Below are 14,013 nucleotides of genomic sequence, written 5' to 3'. Positions count from 1 at the left end.
GGCCAAGCATTACTCACTGGCCTGTCAGTGTGCCCTTCTTAGCCTGAGAAAAACTGTGTGAAGACAGAGAGATTTTCAGATAAAGATTTTTTAAGATGAAGTAAAGGAAAGTTACCACCAGAAAGTGTGTGTGTTTCCTTATTTTTTCCCCCAGATAGAAAAAGTGTAGTCCCCAGATAGATAAAAAAAATTTCCTAAGCCCTTGCTGCCTTCATGGATTTTTTTTTGCATACCCTGGATATTGATAGACTATGAGCATGAATTTTTATATGGTCAGCTGAGAGCATAGCCTTTGCCCAATACAAGTTGGTGCTTCCTATTGAATAGATTAGTTGAGCAGTATAGATGTGCCTTCTGAGCCTCCTTATTCACCACCCACATCCCTGAATTTTCATTTGACCTTAGCATTTGTAATGTCAACATCTGTGGGAGCCCATTTTCAGGTTCCTGGTGGCTTAACCCAGCAGGTCTGCATAGAGAGGATGATTGGACCACGGGCCTGAGTGCAGGTGTCTGAAATGGTCTGCATGTGGCTGTGATGAGGGGAGGTCTTTTGCTCCACCCCTGGCATTTCTATAAATACCCTAGGGCTGAGGCTGTCAGAGCCAATTGGAATAGGTTCCAGGACCTTTTGAGGCTATCCTGTATTTTCTATCTGTTTATCTCCACATTCTAAATCCTTCTATCTAATATTTCCTGCTGCTCTCACTCAAGAAAACTCTGGGGAACTGTGGGGTTGGTGGGTAAACACCCCGCAAACACCAAGGAATATGAGGAAATAGCTTGAGGGTGAAGGGAAAGCCATGATGAATTGAGGACAGCTGAGCTGTACAGTGCAGTACCCAACCTCCTAAACAGAGGCATGAGGATGAAATACTGGGGCTTGGGATGGGTGAGAAGGGAACACTGATCACTCTATCAGTGGGTTGGTATAATCCTGGCAACCAAAGCCTATATTGTGCTGTCATCTCAGTAGAGTGCAATGGAGGTAATTGTGGTAACACTGGGAAGGGTCCTGTGGTCAAGCTTCTTTCTCTCTTTTTAATCCATCTTCTATGTTTCATTTTCTTGTACTATGCATTAACTGAATGCTTATTTCAATAAAGTAGAAGAAGTTAGGACATAGGAATGAAGATGAATAGAAAAATCTATTTAACAGAACTCTGAGGATTTCTGAAAGGTAAGCATATGTAAGGAAGGGTACGATGAATGAAGGATTAATGAAGGAGGCCATTAGCACTAATTGTAAACCCTTTGTTCTTAGTGGGAGTAGAGAGGTTGTTTTGGTCATTCATGAGAAAACTCTACAGTGTATACCCATCACTTGTATCCACCATGGATTGTATTTAAATAGGCTCTGTTTCAGGTAGCATCAAAGGCAGGATCTAGAATCCCCTGAATTTGATTTTCTTTCTTTATCCAGTTTCCTAATATAAATCACAGATGAATCTCTAGAGTCAAGGTAAGTGAGTATCTTGGAGATGGAGGCTGGACCTTGTGGGTTCCAGAAAGCCATGATTGTTGAGGGTGATGGCTTGAGATTTCTCTGAGTATAAGAACAATGTCTCAGTTTGCACAGTAGATAAAGAGAAGTCCAGCTCATCACTACAGTTCAAACTATGTGACCTGGCACTATAGATCAAACTGTGTGACCTGGCTCACACAAAGTGCTGGCTTGGAAATGATGGCTATATCTGGGATTCTTTCTCTCCCGGGCCTGAGTATCAACCTGGTCACTGACCTTTCCACACCAGCATGCTGTTTCTCTGCCCCCTGCTTGATCTGTCGTTGTACTGCTCATTCTTGAGCTCTCAGTTAGCTAAGTTATTGTAGACCAGAAATCCTGATGCCTATAAAGAGAAATACATTACTTAGTGATCTTTTCTGTTTACCAGTTGAATTAGTACACAGGCAGCCAACTTGTGAATGGACGTCTTCCCTGGCTATGCAAAATAACAGGTAAGCTACTTCCTGACCAAGGAAAGGGTAAGATAAAATATTATTCTCTCCATTGGTACTCAGGTCTTAGAGAGGACACTTGTTGTGGGTTGGCGAGGGGCATAAGGAGACTTGTTTTTGATTCTCTGATGTTCTCTACAGCAACTGCCCAGAATTACACATTGGCCCTTAATCCGATCACATGGCAGGCAGAGTCTCTATGTGGTCAAGGACACAGACAAGTGTGGTGACCCTTGAGTCTTTAATCCCAGCACCAACCATAGAGACCAGGAAGTCTGTATAGTCAGGCAGTGATGAGGAAGTCAAGTGTCTAGGCTTAGAGCCAATGAAAAGGCAGAACAGGAAAGCAATAAAACACAAGAGACATGGGAAGAAGGTCTCTTTCTCTCTCTCTCTGAGGGGAAGGACAGCAGCGAGTGGTAAGAACAGGTGGTTTTGGCTCTTTGCTAGTGCTGGGATCTCTTGGGCTTTTAACTCTGTATTTGGCTCTGTATTTTTTACTTAATAAGACCATTTAGAATTTCTTATACAATTGGTTCCCAGCTTGTCAAGAATTTATTAAAAACCATTGGTGGTTACAGGCCCCAGCCTGGCCAGAGTTTACAGGCCCGAGGCCTGGCTGGAGCTATAATTGGTCTGATGCTGCTGCACACAGTCAGAGCTGCACTCAACCATAGCTACTAGTGCCTACACACAGCTGGAGCTGCTTGTGGCCAGATCACTTTCTCACCTGGTCAGAGCTTAAGGAAGCCTGAGCTCAGGCCTGAATCGGCTCAAGCAGGAGCATGAGGCTGAATTTCAGCTTTTAGCCAAAACATGTGGCTATGCTTTCTTTCTTTCTTTCTTTCTTTCTTTCTTTCTTTCTTTCTTTCTTTCTTTCTCTCTCTCTCTCTCTCTCTCTCTCTCTCTCTCTCTCTCTCTCTCTCTCTCCCTTCCTTCCTTCCTTCCTTCCTTCCTTCCTTCCTTCCTTCCTTCCTTTATTTCTTTCTTGATGTCTCTGTCTCTGTCTCTGTCTCTCTCTGGATTCCCATCTTGGAATCTAGGTAGCTGTTTTGAAATTCTTTTGTAATTCTACTGTACTATGCAGACTTGGTAAGTCAATTAATATATCAGATATTTTAAAGGGAGAAACTACTTAAAAGAGAAAATTTTTCCACATTAAAGAAATGGGTAATATCTTTACAATAGAAGTAAATTGGTCTTTGTTTGATAAAACATTCGGCAGTCTGAAAATGGAACAATTACATGAGAGGATTGATGTTGATGGGATGTACATAACATCAGCTATGCATATTATTAGTTTACTTATCCTTATTTTAAATTTAAAAAAGATAGTCAATTTAAGTGCCAGAATAAAAGCTTTAGAAAAATCTGTTAAAATGAATTATAGAGAAATTCAGACTCATACAGAAAAATTTAAGGGTGAAATTATTTCAGGATTGGATTATAAGCTTATAGAAAGAAAGTCTATTTTCGATCAAACTTAATTTATCCTCATTTCTTGGGAATATGGGAATCGTGTCCTTAAAATTACTTCTTAGTGATTGTGGGTGAAGGCATCTTTTGTGGATCCTGAAAAGAAATATTTTGAATTAATTGTCAAGTTCCAGAGTGGTAGCTATAACATTTGTTTTCCATTCTCTGCATAATGTAAAAGTGTAGGGCTTATCTCAAGTCCTCACTTGAATAGTCTGTGAGCCTGGATCATCTCAGCTAGCCATCTAGAAATTTTTCTGAGCAGTTTGTAGTCCAAAGCTGATCTTTTGGAGATGTTTGTCAGCTTAGTGGTATTATTATTATCCACATGGAGTCATCATTGTGGGGCCACCTCATCTTTTTAGAAACTTCATATTCACTGTTATGCCTGGTCATGATTCCCTGCAGAAAACTGATAGAGACTCCAACACAAAAACATGTATAGGCAGCTAAATGAAGCCTTTTTTTCTAGAATTAATTAGTACTCTATATGAGCATTAATATCATGACAAAAGTTATATATGTATATATAAATCTTATAAATTTTACTATAAAATTTGTACCTTCAGAAAATTTTAAAGAATCAAAATAGAATCAAAGAATTCAGATTAGTGGCAATAGAATAATCCCTTAATTTTTTCGTTTTCTTCTGTCCCATATCAGAAGATGGCTCTTTCTTCTGACATGAGATTTTGCATTTTCTTTTTAACAACATGCTTGGGTTTAGAGAAGGAGTGAGCCATTCTCCAACTCAAAAGCCAGTCTTAATTTTTAATTAAACTGGGACTACATAAAGACCATTTGTGTTAAGTATCTTTAGTGAAGATCAGAAACAAACATTTAGGAAGACTTATGAAATTTTATATGTGATATGCCAATAGGCCAATTTACTCTTTTTCTTGGAATATTTTTTTCTAGACGATTTGTCCTTTTTTTCTTCAGATGTCTCATTTGTCCAGTGTTCCTCAGATTCCTTAGCCTGCATTCTCCTGAAAAACAAAAACAAAAACCCTTTCTCAAGCCTAAATTTGGGGAGGTTCCCTTTTGGCAAGTTGTATTTGATTAAATGAAAATCATTTGTTAGTGATATTAATTAGTTTAAATTGGATGGTCATGCTGGTTGATGAACTATCACCTCTTCTAATTGAGAGGTTTCTCTTGTTCAAATCAAACCTTCATCTATTTTGATGGTATCCACAAAAGCAAAACCTCCTCCTCAATGTAACACATATCCTGGTTTCCATTCTGAGGTCAGCACATATTTAAAGTATATAGGTTGATTTAATTCTGTAGTATTTTCTATTATCCATTGTCTCTTTGCAGCTGTTGTTCCTTTCTCATTAGCATTGAGAAAATTCAAAGTTAATAGAGCATTATGTAATCTATTTCTGGGTTTTTTTTGTTACCCTTTTCTGTTTATTTAGCATATTCTTTAGAATTTGATTTGAACTTTCTATAACTGCTTGACCTGTAGGATAGTGTGATATACCTGTAATATACTTTATATTGTAATAAGCAAAAAACTATTTCATTTTACCAGACACATATGCTGGAGCATTTTCAGTTTTAATTTGTTCAGGTATACCCATGATGGCCATAACTTCTAGTAAATGCATGATTACAGAATCAGCTTTTTCAGAACTCAAAGCAATTGCCCATTGAAGTCCTGAATTAGTATCAGTGGTATGGTGTACATTTCAGTTTTCCAAATTCTAGAAAGTGAAACTCATCCATCTGCCAGATTTCATTCCTCTGAGTTCCCTTTGGGTTATATCCTGCTGGTAATGGAGTCTGATTGTAAAAGGAACAAGTAGGACATTTCCTTACAATTTCCTTGGCTTGTTGCCAGGTCATGGAAAAGTCCTTTTTTAAACCTTTATTATTTACATGATGTTTTTTAATGAAATTCTGAGGCCATCATTTATGGATCTCATCATTGTGCTAGAGGTCCTGGCAGACATGCATGGGATCAGATGTGACTTATATATAAAGGATGCTTCCTATTTCTGATTATATCTTGTAACTGAATAAATAACAGTTAATTCTGACTCAGTAGGGATAAATTATGCAGTCTCCGTATGTAAAACCACCCTTTCACTGTACTGAGAGTCAGTGACTATGTTGGCAGTTTCAGAAAAATCCATTAATACCAACAGAAAGAATAGCATACAATTCTAATTTTTGAACTGAATTAGAAGGACTTTGAACCATTTTACTTCAATTTTATGACTTGAAACCTGCCTTTCCTTGTTTGTTTGCATCTGTAAAATATGTATGGACTCCAGATATGGGTGATACACAAACAATTTGAGGCAGAATCCAATCAGCTCTCTTTATAATTTGAATTCTGTTACTTTTGGGATATTTGTTGTCAATCTCTCTCAAAAAACTACTGCAAGCTCTTTGCTAAGGTTCACTTTCTGCCCATAAATTTTCAGTGTCCTCCTTAGTAAAAGGTATTATTACTTCTGCTGGGTCTATTCCTGCTAATTGACCAAAGTCTCAATTTTCCTTTTAAAATCAAGTCAGAGATCTTTTCCACATAAGTTTTTAATATTTCACTGTGTTTATTTGGTATAAATTTCCATCCCAATATAGTATTTTCCCTCTGCATTAAAATTCCTGTAGAAGACTGCTTAGAGGGTAAAATAACCAAAATGCAATCAAGCTTTGGATCCATATGGTCCACATGTCATTCCTGTACTTTTTTTCCCACCAAGGCCAATTCTCTCTCAGCTTCAGCTGATAATTTTCGTGGACAATTTAAGTCCTTGTCACCTTCTAAGGTTTTGAACAAATTACTCAGTTCATCATTTCTTACCGCAACAATAGTTCATAGATGGAAAATGTCTGTGAGTAATATTTGAATGTCATTGAGAGTCCATAATCAAGTTGACACACAAAACCACCCAGGTATGATGATCTAAAATGAGGTAATAAACAATTGGGGCACAAAGTGTAAAATGTGAGTCTGGGGAGGTAGAGCATATCAAGGTTGATCACCCAGCATGAATGGTTCAGGTCTTATGAATCACCTGATACCCATGTTATTTTAACCTATTATGAATGCCTCAGTTATTCACAGTTAGTAATATTTACCAGTAACTACAACTTGGAGTTAAGCTGCCCTCTATATATTTTTATATTCTAGAAATTTGATTGCAAAGCTATGCTCTCATGCCAAATTTAGCTATTCCAGATTTTTCTATTTTCAAATTTATTTATTTATTTATCTATTTATTTATTTGTTTGTTTATTATTTGTTTATTTATTTTCAATTTTCTCTATGAACTTGATTTTTTTTTCCTGTGACAGTGGAAGGTCTTACTTAAGAAAGGAGTATAGAACAGAGAATAGTTTATTTGTACATTGCGAAAGACTCTTAGAGGACCTTTTACACTTGTAAAAAGTCTTGAGTAATGTCCAGTGTGACTAAAGGACATCTTTATCCCATGCAAATGCTGTTACTTGTTCATTCAAATGGTATCCACACATGTACCATAGAGAAATTTTTACTTTGACTCTAATGTCACGTAGAACTTTAAATACCAGTACATGGAATTAGGTAGGGGATAGCAAAGCTAATAATTGAACAACTAAAGTCAAAGGAGTATTATTGGTGAAATTATTAAGGCCACTCCACATAGTTAAAAGGGAGATTTATTTAATGGCATAACTTACAAATGAAGGGATAGGTAGGTTGTGGGTTCTGGGAAAGATGCAGTACAGTCTGGCAGTGTTCTCTGGAGAAATCTCTTCGGTCTACCTCTAGCATCCAGGGTCCAAGAAAGAAGAGAGCATGGTGCATCCTGATCTCAGGTCTTCAGGGCCCTCCCTTGGCCCCGCCTTGTAGCTGTGATAATTACCAAAGCCTCAATTGGGGGTTGGAACTTCCAGACCAAAGCTGGAATGGCTACCCACTACATCTCACCCTTTTTGTCTAAATAAGAAGGTTCTAACTTAATACAAGACTAGATGCAAAGGAATGATTATCAAATATTGTCCAGGAGTAATGAGGGATAATGACCTAGATAAGATTGAACTACAATCAATGCAAACAATATCAAGCAAGAAACATACTAAAATTCAGAGAAGTCTAGAGCATAGGTAAATGGTATGTTACAAAGATCATTCCTAAAGGTGTCCTATCCTAAAGAACCTGAATCTAATACTTAATATGGTCTAAGATATTATATATAATATATATATATATATATATATATATATATATATATATATATATATATATATATACTAATTTGTAACTGTAACTGCTAATCTTCAATCTCATCAAAGACCTGAGAAGGAATATAATGGTACCTGAGAAATGGTAGATGGATGCAAGCAACTTTCTGGAATCTTGCAAGAGTAGACTGAGACAGCTGGCAGCCTGGATAGTCACCTAATGTTTCTCAGCATTGTTTGTGCATTTAAATTTTTTATTAGTTAAAGGTACTACAATTTTTGTTGGGTCCATTCCTGTCAACTGGCAAAGTCTTAATTTACCTTTTTGAATCAAATCAGAGATCTTTTTATATAAGTCTTTAATTTTTTATTTGGTTTACATGGTAGGAATATCCATTCCAATATAATATCTCCCCTGTGCATCAAAATACCTGTGGGGGAATGTCTGGAGGGGAATATGACAAGAATGCATTTAAGTTCTGGATCCACACGATCCACATGTGTTTTTCAAATTGTGTTTTCTACTAGAGCTAATTTCTTTTCAGCTTTGGCTGATAATTCTTTTGGACTATTTAATTTTTTGTCCCCTTTTAGAGTGTTAGACAAATTTTGTAGTCCATCTTTGGGTATACCCATGATACCCAGTAAGTTGGAAATGTTTCCTAATAACTTTTGAAAATTACTAAGTGTCTTTAATCGATTTTTTCTTAGTTGTACCTTTTGGGGTCTAATTTTTTTGTAGTTTTATCTTATATCTTAAGTAATTAATAGAATCTTTTCTTTGTATTTTTTAGGAGCAATTTGTAGTCCCCAGCAAGGCAAAACTTTTTTCACTTCTTCAAATATACTTTTTAATGTGTCTAACTTTGGATCAACTAATAGGATATCATTCATATAGTGATAAATTATGGATTGTGGAAACATTACATGAATTATCTCTAATGGATTTTGCACAAAGTATTGGCACAAGGTAGGGCTGTTCAACATTCCCTGTGGGAGGACCTTACATTGATATTTCTTGACTGGCTGAGAATTGTTATAATTAGGTACGGTGAAGGCAAATTTTTCTCTATCATTTTCTTGTAAGGGAATGGTAAAGAAACAGTCTTTTAAGTCAATAACTATTATAGGCCATTCTTTGGGTAGCAGAGAGGGCAAGGGCATACCAGTCTGTAGGGAGCCCATTGGCTGAATTACTTTATTAATAGCTCTCAGATCTGTCAGCGTTCTCCAATTACCAGACTTTTTTTTTAAATAACAAATACAGGAGAATTTCAAGGGATGGTAGATTTTTCAATGTGTTGAGCATTTAACTGCTCTTGAACCGGCTGTCTTAAAGTTTGTAGCTTCTCTTTTGTCAAAGGCCATTGTCGAACCCAAACAGGTTTATTAGTTAGCCATTTTAAAGGTAAGGCAGTTGGTACTTTTGAGAGTTCAACAGCAGTTGTGCTCTGTGTATAGCCTGAATGGTTGGTGACTGTTTTTTATAGCATGTCATGATATTATTCCTAGAAACATGCATTGGTCTGTATTCCTTTTCTGAGAGTGTAGGAATTTTAATCTGGGTATTCTACTGTTGTAACAGATCTCGGCCCCAAAGATTTATTGCTACATTTGTTACATATGGCTTCAGCCTTCCTCTCTGTCCTTCTGGTCCTATGCCTTCAACCCATCTCAAACTCTGTTTTATCTGAGATAGGGTGCCAATCCCTAAAAGTTGGACATCTACCTCTTGAAGAGGCCAATTCGTATGCCATGATTTTGTTGTAATTATAGTCCCATCCACACCTGTGTCTACCAGGCCCTCCAGAACCAGGCCATTAATTCGAATTCTAAGCTTTGGTCTTTGTTCATTTATGGAAGTCTGCCAAAATATTTGTTTTATTGTGTTCTTTGTAAACTGTGATCCATCTATCAGAGCTCTTTTATCATCCATTGCAGTATCGGTTTTTATATTAGGCATTGGTTTATTTAGTTGTCCTGGAGAGGAATTTCTTCCACAGTGGCTGGGAATGTTTGTACTATGTTTGATTTGGGGAGGCATTTCCTGCCAGTAAAGGGTTGCCTCGTATATATATATATATATATATATATATATATATTTGATCTGCACTCACTGGTCCAGTGTCAGTCTTTGCCACACCTTCTACATAATCCAGGAGGTGGTTGGGGTCTCCTGTTTAGGCTATTCCTAAAAGGAGTATTACTTTTAGGAGTACCCCATATACAGTTTTTACTTATATGACCTGGTGTACCACATTTAAAACATTTGGTACCATGGGGCCTTCTTTCACCTCTGGGATTTGTCTCTCCTATACAAGCCTCATTACTGTAGTTAAGAGACTCAACATCATTAGTATACTGAATCCATTTTATCAAAGGAGCTGATCTGATCTTTAATGGTGTAAGTATTCTTTTGTGTTCTGTATTAGCATTGTTGAATGCCAAGGACTCAGTTAATACTTTTTAAAATTCTTTATCTGATACAGCTTTTGTTATAGATGGTTCAGCTTTTGTAAAAAATTGTGAAGGGTTCGTGCGGTCCCTGAAATATCTTTGTGTGTACCGCAGTTGGTTTTCTAGGTTCTGGATTTTTTCCCAAGCATTTAGAGCTGCTGTACAGCATGGGGATATTGTATGCTCATCATAAGTGGCTTGTACATTCCTGTGAGTGAAACATCCCTCACTAAGTATTTGATCTTGGGAGATCACAAAACCTTTGAGTTTACCTTGTTGTTTTAAATTTTTTGCCTCTTCTCTCAACCAGCTTTTTCACTGTAACTGCTGGCTATATTCTAGAACAGCTGAAATTAACTGATGCCAGTCGTCTGGAATGATTCTATGTGAGGTAGACCATGAATTTAACATCTGTCTTACGTATGTGGAGTGTATCGCATATGTAACTACTGCTTCCTTTATATTTTTAAAGTCCCTTGTTGAAATTGGTTGTAATGTATATGTATTATATGCCTTGGGGGGGGGTGTGTCATCTGCTTGCTTCTCATGGATGATAACAGGATAAGTTACTTTCTAAAGAAACTGCCCCAGTTGTTTTTCATAAAAGTACAAATTCTTAATACCTGTACAAACTGTCAGTTTATGCTTTCTTGTGCTTGTTCTTAGGTAAGCTCAATTTCCTTGGAGAATAATGTCATAATAAAAACTAAAATATATACCTTAAAATTAAAAATATATCTTAAGCCAGGGGAGATAGATTGAATATAAACAAAAATTTTAATATAATGAAAGTAAGAGGAAGTGAGGCTTGTCAAAGCAGTAATGTTTACTAGTCAGTAATACTATGCTAATGTTTTTAGTATACTCTCGTGAATTAACAATATTTTTTAGAAATGTTTTTCAGAGAGAGACAACATACACATGATTATATATTTTTCAAAAACCTGAAAGCTATAAGTGACTGTTGTAGGCCCCATGTTTCCTGAATTGAAATAGCATAATTCATATTAAAAGGTTTTGGATAATGGGGGTAACTTTTTGATGGTATTTACCCAGGTGATGCACAAATATTTAGTCTGAGCTTTGTACAGAAAAATAAAAAAATATTTTTTCTGCATTTTTGGTGTCTTCAGTGAGCTTATTGTTTAATGTGGCTAACGCATTTGTATAGATTATTGCAAATATTGAATTATGAGTGGCATAATCCCTAAATAATGAGGAAAATTATTTTCTGATAACTCTTGGCAAATGAAATGGTTTGAGTCTTTAAAACTAATAGAGGTTTACTAACAGAAATTGTTAGGATAGCATTTTAGAAATGAAAGAGAGGAAGACTAAAGACATGGATAAATAACCTGGTGAGATGGCCCTGTGATTGGAATAAGTATGGATAGAGGCAGCTAGAAAGATTGATTGTAGACTAGAATATGAACAGTCTTGTGTATTAAATAATCAACTGAAGCCTCTATAAGTACATTATTCTACAGTCTTCATTTAGGAATAGGCTTCAGTTTGACTTCTTACAAAAGGTATGCATAAGGGTTCTATGTTTCACATGAAGTGGAAGATTCAGCCTTTAGCAAGCATTATAATTATGATAGACATTCTTCCCCATCTTTGAATCTGGAGTCTGTTTTGTCTATCCAAATACATTAGCTAAATATGCTATGAGAATCCATAGGTGCAGAAACACAGAATTAATTTCATTTTCATTATTGAGAAAACTAATCATTCTCAACCATGATTTCTAGATTTTTCCATCATTAGCATAATATGGAAGGACATAATGTATCCAAAACAAACAAACCCAAAACACTATCATCTGCCATGGATACTTGTGAAGATGAATAGTGTAAGGAGTGGCCATTGTCATCATACAGACATAATAAAAACATTTTTCTTTCACTTTTGATAGTGGGAGAGGAAATTTCCATATTGATCCTTACAGAAAAACATTACTAACAGCATAAAACATTGACTGCTAAACTGCTTCCTGTTTGGTAGTAAAATCACTTATGTGTCCTAACGCATTATTCAATTCACTTTCCTTACTGAGAAGACACTGAACAACTTTTACAGTGTATACAAAACATAAGGGTTTGTTATAATTCTCAAGAGTTTCCCTTTGTTTAAAGTTGTGCCATTGTAGCCGGAGATTTCTCCAGTCTCACTGGGCCTGCAGCCATTCAGACCCAAGTAAGCACAAAGAGACTTATATTACTTATAAAATGTATGGCCATGGCACACTTCCTGCTATCCAGTTCTTATATCTTAAATTAACCCATTTCTATTAATCTATACATTACCATGTGGCTTGGGGCTTACCAGTACTTTACATCTTACTTCTCATGGCAGTGGTGGCTGGCAGCGTCTCCTGACTCAGCCTTCCTGTTCCCAGAATTCTCCTCTCTGCTTGTCCAAACTATACAATACTTCCTGCCTGGCTACTGGCCAATCAACATTTTATTTATCAACCAAATCAGAGCAACACATTCACAGCATACAGAGCAATCAATATCCATAGCATGTCATCTCTCTAAGGTCTTAGTTATAAGTAGAACCATACAGAATGAGCTGTTACCTAGCCATAACTGATAAACCAAGTACAAATGGTTAGCCATACAGATTCTTGTAAATATGAAACACTGCAGTCTCTCTTTTATGAGATGTGACACCTGAATATTTGTAAGTTACTTGTACCCATATTTTATGTCCAATGTCTTTGAAAGCAGAAATAATGAGCTTATAGCAAGAGTTTAAAAATAGCCTACAATTTGTCCTGAGTATAGAGATAAGTAGAAGAAATTTAGAATACCCAGCAGGTATTTCAATTTCTGTTTCTAGTCCTTGAATCTTAGTTGTAGTCCTGCCATTTGAGGTTCATCATTCATCTAACACTCATACATCTAATCTTTCATTTTAAATAAAAACAATGTCAAAACAGTTATTATTTATGACCCAAATATCTTTGATCTGATAGATTTTTTTTGTATTTTCTACAGAGAGCTCAAATTAAGTATCTATATATTAAGAACCACTAAAATATATAAATATTAATACAATATCAAGTGATTTTCAATGCTTGTACACATTACATAACACTTAAATGAGGTAAAGTATATCTATGTGTTCAAATATTTATTTATGGGTAAAATTTTCAAGCCTTATTTTCTACTTTCTGAAATGTATTTTACATTGTTGTTATCTATAGTCACCCCACTGTGAAAATAAGACACAACAGCTACTTGTTCCTGTACAACTACAGCTATAATTGAGGCCACTCAAAATATCTATTTTTTAAACACAATCTTATGAACTACAGTCAGGCTATTACTTCAACCAGTAGCTCTTTACAAAAGTAGCAATTATGGTTAACTTAAATAACAAATATTGAAAGTTTAGTGCATTCAATATCCAAGTCAAATATTTAACAGTTATAGAAGGCCTTAATATTTTTAGTAATTGATAATTAAATTTAATTTATTCATTGAAATAAGTCAAATTTCTTTTCTTTTCTACAATTATTTCTTTCCTTATTCTTTTAGGAAGAAATTCTAGTATCTTCAAATTCAAGAACATAGTTTTTACCAAAATCAGAATATATTTGACTTGATTTAAATTCTGGTTTTAATGGTATTATAATAAGGCTTAAAATATTTACTCCAATAGTTTACATCCATTGGTGGTCCTTAAAGAAAGATACTGGCATTTTTTCTTTATTTGAAATTCATAACAGATGTCCTTGGACTAATAGGTGATATTGAACAGAGGCAACTCTCTCAGCACTTTCACTTATGCTAGCCCCCAAATAGAATAAACACGGCAATTATAAATACAATAATAATTTTCCTGTAAATGACAAATATTGCTCTAGGTATTCAATGTTAATTTTTTAGATTATGATTTAATTACAATATATCATCCTTACTTGTCCTC

The sequence above is a fragment of the Peromyscus californicus genome, unplaced genomic scaffold (assembly GCF_007827085.1).
Source record: "Peromyscus californicus insignis strain IS unplaced genomic scaffold, ASM782708v3 Scaffold_10__1_contigs__length_136768540, whole genome shotgun sequence".
Taxonomy (NCBI): Eukaryota; Metazoa; Chordata; class Mammalia; order Rodentia; family Cricetidae; genus Peromyscus; species Peromyscus californicus.
Note: the sequence above shows the minus strand (reverse complement) of the source record.